Below are 5,973 nucleotides of genomic sequence, written 5' to 3'. Positions count from 1 at the left end.
GACGGGAATGTTTCTTCCACGGTAATCGGAGCGGTGCTCCCGGAGAGGTGACACTAGAAACTGAAAAAGGGGGGGGGGGGGGGGTTTCTGCCCAACTACAAGGAGGTGTGACATGGGAGATTTGTGAGATGCTAATTATTTTAAAGACTACCTTTTAATTCCTGTTGATATAGTGCTTAAAAATTGCGATTGTCAGTCTTTCATTGTTCTCTTTGTTGAAAACTACAATAGCCTGTGCGATCTTCGGTACCCTAGTTTTTTTTTTTTTTATCTCCCCCTATGCAGCACAAGACTGCACCGCGTGCCTGCATCCCGTCTCCATGGTAACAAGCATCCCTGGTACCTGCACATCCTACAAGCTCGAACAAAACGTGTGGCATTTTATTTGCACGGCTTCTTTGTTTGTTTCCAGCGTGTCAAGTGTTGCATTCGAATAAGCATGGGGTCTACATCTTTAACGCATTTTTGTTGTCCACAAAAAAAATCACCAGGTCATTATAGCGCACCTTATAGACTAGATCTAAAAAAAAACATGTGCACCAAAATGGGTAACGCCTATAATAGGCCTATGAGTGATTCAATACATTTGGTAGGCATCCACATATTTACAGGTGAATTGAATGGGAAAGTATGGTAAAGGCTACAATGTTATTTAAAACATAAAAAGGCCTTTCTGTTTCCTTTTGGTCTAGGTTGAAGACTATTAGCCAACATAACGAATTAATGACCAGGTAGAGGAATGGGGTGGAATAGGAATATATATATTTTTTGTATGCTATAGATAGGCCTATATCACCTTTTTTTAAACATATTAATCTGTGACATCGAGCCGTGTTAAATGTTGGAAATGATTATGAAATAAGAGTGGTCCGACAGGTGGAAATTGGGGCGAATCAGACACCTGAAAATAAATAGTGGCAATCTGGTTCTGGTAGTTTAGGCATTAGGTTACTGCCTGCATCATGAACCTATAAAAATGTCCTAGGCTATTAGTAGACTACAACGGGGAAACAACAAAACATGTCAACACAAACAATACACTGACACAACCATACACAGGCTAGTCATACTAATACGAACCAGAGCGTCCATCATTGAAGAAGTGAGCGTTCAATCCGACTGTGCCTCCTTCGGTGAATTACACATGATACCCCTACCGTTATCATAACAATAACAACAGGTGCCATGAAGGCGAAAATTGCGAAATAGATATTCATAACTCCTGGTTCACCATTTCCACAATACGATTATTGGAACTGGGCGCAGGCGCGTGAGGCTACAACCCATAAAAAAACGTTAACAATAGAAAAATGAAGCCAAATGGGAGAGAGGTATTTTATTTAAACGAAATAAATGTAAACGATCATGAAAATGCACACAGCATCCCAAATGCTGCCAGATTATTCGCTTGGTAAACTACTCCCAGCCCAGACATCTCTCAACCTTCCTTTGTTGAATCGCATTAGCCTCGGATATTCTGCCACGATTCTGGGGTTTCTGTCTCTGCTTGGCACTGTAATAAAGGGGCGGGTGAAAAGCACTACAGCAGTCGGAGCATGCGTAAAAAACTCTGTTACCAAAAAGTAACCACCCCCCAAAATTTGAAAATTAATGAATAGTGTAGAAAAGGCCCATGGAGTTGGTGGAATAATCCTTTAATTCATGGCCACTTACTCAGCTGGGCCAGGGGCGCTTTAATTAGGTCAGGTGGCAATGACCGACAGATCTCATCCACATAAAAGGAGGAAAACAGCATCGCCTGATCTCGCTGCTTTCTCTTCCTTAACTCCGTCTGCTCGAGAAGTTCTGTGCGTCCATGAATCCACGTAAATCCACCGACTCTGTTACCTTTCATCTGAACTATCTGTTGCGATCGGGAGAGTGGGCCATTAGTTACTGTTTATAGTTATTATCGCGGAGCGCGGCTTGGAGTGCACGCTTCAAACATATTGTGTAATGTGAATGGTAAATGATCGCGGCCATACGGATCCTCATAGGCCAATTATGCAATCGATATGGTTAATATGTAACTAAATTAATTACATGTACACATGAAATAAATACAGTGAATGGTCATTCAATCTATAATCTCCTTTAGTTTGATATCAAAGTCGATCAGTTAGCAAACAATGACGTTTCTCATTTCACCCTTTCAATTGTCTTCATGTGTACATGTAATTAATTGAATTACATATTAACCATATCGATTGCATAATTGGCCTATGAGGATCCGTATGGCCGCGATCATTTACAATTCACATTACACAATATGTTTGAAGCGTGCGCTCCAAGCCGCGCTCCGCGATAATAACTATAAACAATAACTAATGGCCCACTCTCCCGATCAACAGAGCGAGCTTATGGGACGGTTTCCTATCTAAGAGTGGAGGATAAGGCAGGACACACCCATGTCTCCTTTGTCATGGCCAGGTCCAGGGTCGCACCCAAGAAGCAGTTGTCAATGCCTAGGCTGGAACTCAGTGCTGCACTTGCCGGAGCCCAGTTGGCCTCTACCTTGCGAGCCGAGCTCACCTTGCCAATCCAAAGGGTCATCTACTGGAGTGATTCGACCACTGTATTGACCTGGCTCACATCGGAGTCCTGCAGGTATAAGGTGTTTGTCGGAACTCGCATTGCGGAAATCCAAGACCTAACAGAAGTCCAGGACTGGAGGTATGTTAATAGCATAAACAATCCTGCTGATGACTTACTCGCGGTAAAACCCTTAAGGAACTGGCTCAACCCCATTGCTGGAGCTTGGGACCACCATTCTTGTCCCAACCAGAGAACGAGTGGCCGAAAGCCCCCAGGCGTGCGGCTCCTCCGCAACCAATTGAAGCTCATGCGTTAAGGAAGTCCGCCCAATGTTACAGCATCTCTACGTAACCAACAACAGCTCTCCCTGACCTAGCACAATCCCAACACTGCCGGATCTGATCGCCGCCACAAACCAAACCTCAGATGGGGTGGCTTCTATACCCACCTCCCTCGCGGCAGAGACACTACTCCTCCAGCATGCACAAGCAGTTAGCTTCCCTGAGGAGCTAAAAGCTCTGAAAAACGGTTGCGAAGTTGCTAAGGAGAGCCGTCTTCTCTCTCTCGCCCCAGAATATGATAAAATCCTTGGAGTGATCAGAGTCGGAGGGAGGCTGCGCCGAGCAGAAGTTTTGGACCCCGACGCTATCCACCCAATTATCCTTGACTCAAGACACCCTCTTACCAGGCTCCTCATCAAGAGTTATGATGAAAAGCTTCTCCACCCAGGGCCAGAGAGGGTCTATGGGGAGATGAGGTGGAAGTACTGGATACTTGGAGGACGAGGAGCCATTCGTAAGCACCAATACGCCTGCGTAGAATGTCAGAGATGGCGGGCCGGAGCCATTGTGCCCAAAATGGCAGATTTACCCCCTGCTCGCTTGCGCCTCCTCAAACCACCCTTCTGGTCAACAGGAGTAGATTGCTTTGGCCCCTTGACAATCAAGCTAGGTCGTCGAGTAAGCGCTGGGGCATTCTATTCAAGTGTTTGACGACTAGGTGTGTCCACCTGGACCTACTGGAGAGTTTGGATACTGAAGCCTTCCTCATGGCCCTACGGGGGTTTATCTCCCGATGGGGGAAACCCTACGAGATCCTGGCTGACAGAGGCACAAACTTCAAGGCAGGAGAAGCCAGGTTGGAGGAAGCCTTCCAAGCCATGGAACCCAGCCTCCAGGATCAGCTGATGGACCAACAAATCTTATTCAAATTTAACCCTCCAGGAGCTCCTCATTTTGGAGGAACATGGGAGCGAGAGATCAAATCTGTAAAGACGACCTTAAGAGTCGTCCTGGGGGACTAAACTGTCACTGAAACTGTCTTGCGGACCGTCCTGATAGAGGTGGAAGGGATATTGAACTCCAAACCCTTGGGATATCTCTCTGCAGACATCGCTGACTCCGGTTACACCGAATATGCTCTTGATGGAGATGCGCCGAGATGCGTCACTTCCTCAAGCCATGTATGCTGAGACCAACCTCGTTGGCAGACGCCAGTGGCGACACAGACAGATCTTGGCTGACCATTTCTGGGCCCGATTCATTCGGAATTACCTACCAAGCCTACAGCACAGAGGGAAATGGCGGAGAGAAATGGCCAGCCTGGAAACTGGCCAAGTAGTAATGATGGTGGACCCTCAGCTGCCTCGAGCCTCCTGGCCGGTGGGACGTATCACTAAGACCATGCCTGGGACCGATGGTCGCGTTAGATCAGTGGAGAACCAGGTAAAGAACCGGACATATATTAGGCCAGTTGCTCGACTAATTCCTCTCCCTGAGATGACGGAGGACGGGGAGCAATGAGCCTTTTTGAGGAGTGTGGAATTTAACAAATTTCCAGGGTGGCTGTAGAAAAGGCCCATGGAGTTGGTGGAATAATCCTTTTTTTTTTTTTTTTTTTTGAATAATCCTTTAATTCATGGCCACTTACTCAGCTGGGCCAGGGGCGCTTTAATTAGGTCAGGTGGCAATGACCGACAGATCTCATCCACATAAAAGGAGGAAAACAGCATCGCCTGATCTCGCTGCTTTCTCTTCCTTTCTCTTTCTCTTCCTTAACTCCGTCTGCTCGAGAAGTTCTGTGCGTCCATGAATCCACGTAAATCCACCGACTCTGTTACCTTTCATCTGAACTATCTGTTGCGATCGGGAGAGTGGGCCATTAGTTATTGTTTATAGTTATTATCGCGGAGCGCGGCTTGGAGCGCACGCTTCAAACATATTGTGTAATGTGAATGGTCAATGATCACGGCCCTACGGATCCTCATAAGCCAATTATGCAATCGATATGGTTAATATGTAATTAAATTAATTACATGTACACATGAAGACAATTGAAAGGGTGAAATGAGAAACGTCATTGTTTGCTAACTGATCGACTTTGATATCAAACTAAAGGAGATTATAGATTGAATGACCATTCACTGTTTGTATTTACTTCATGATTTATGATAAATAGTTAAGAGCCTAAATGACTCACGGGTGATTACTATTGACTTCTTAATGAACTGGATTGTTGAATTCCATAATTATGTTAATAATGAATGATTGTTATGATTTGATCTTTGTGATTATGAATTTGATTGGATACATGTTATTTTGTTTCCTTTGTTATGCAGCACAGACTACTCAGTAAATATACCACTTTATGGTTAAAGGAATTCCTGCCTCAGTCTCATCCATTCTTCTGTCACCTGACACGTGACCACCTGTTCACCTTCACTGTCAGTCATCCTACCTGTCCAGCTACCCACACAGATTCCACTAATCTTTAAAATAGGCTTACTTTACCTAAAGAAATGCTACTGCTTTATAAACATAATAAAAAAGAACACTAGTGTCTAAAGCAATATTGAAGGCCTTTTTTGAGAACATGAGTTAGCACAGCTGGGACATCTACAGCACAGCTGGGATTGCAAATGTCCATAAACGCATGCAAAACAAATCGCTTCACAAACGTGGATCTTTGGTTGGGTCTTTTGCCCATTTATTAGCAGTAAAGACAAAACATATCAATAATTCCAAACAGACTGATTGAATTACTGTACGTGCATAACACAGTAAATACATACACCTACACACCCTGTTTACTATCTCACATGCTCTGTATTGCAGCATTCCTTAGATCTTAATATATGTAATTTAGCAGACGCTTTTTATCCAAAGCGACTTAGTCATGCATATATTTGACGTACGGATGGTACCAGGAATCAATCCCACTACCCTGGCGTAGCAAGCGCCATGCACTACGAATTGAGCCAATTTCTGACAAGAAAATCCATCTGGGTGCATGTATTTGAGGATCAGTCTTATAATTGTTGCAGAGTTATGCAACTCTTTGCGTCTATGTGTGCATACGGGCATGCGTGTGGACACCGAGGAAGCCGTGTATCCAATTTACTCAATGAGATATGAGACATTATTCATGTGACATGCAGGC

This window comes from Salvelinus namaycush, chromosome 27 (genome assembly GCF_016432855.1).
Source record: "Salvelinus namaycush isolate Seneca chromosome 27, SaNama_1.0, whole genome shotgun sequence".
Taxonomy (NCBI): Eukaryota; Metazoa; Chordata; class Actinopteri; order Salmoniformes; family Salmonidae; genus Salvelinus; species Salvelinus namaycush.
Note: the sequence above shows the minus strand (reverse complement) of the source record.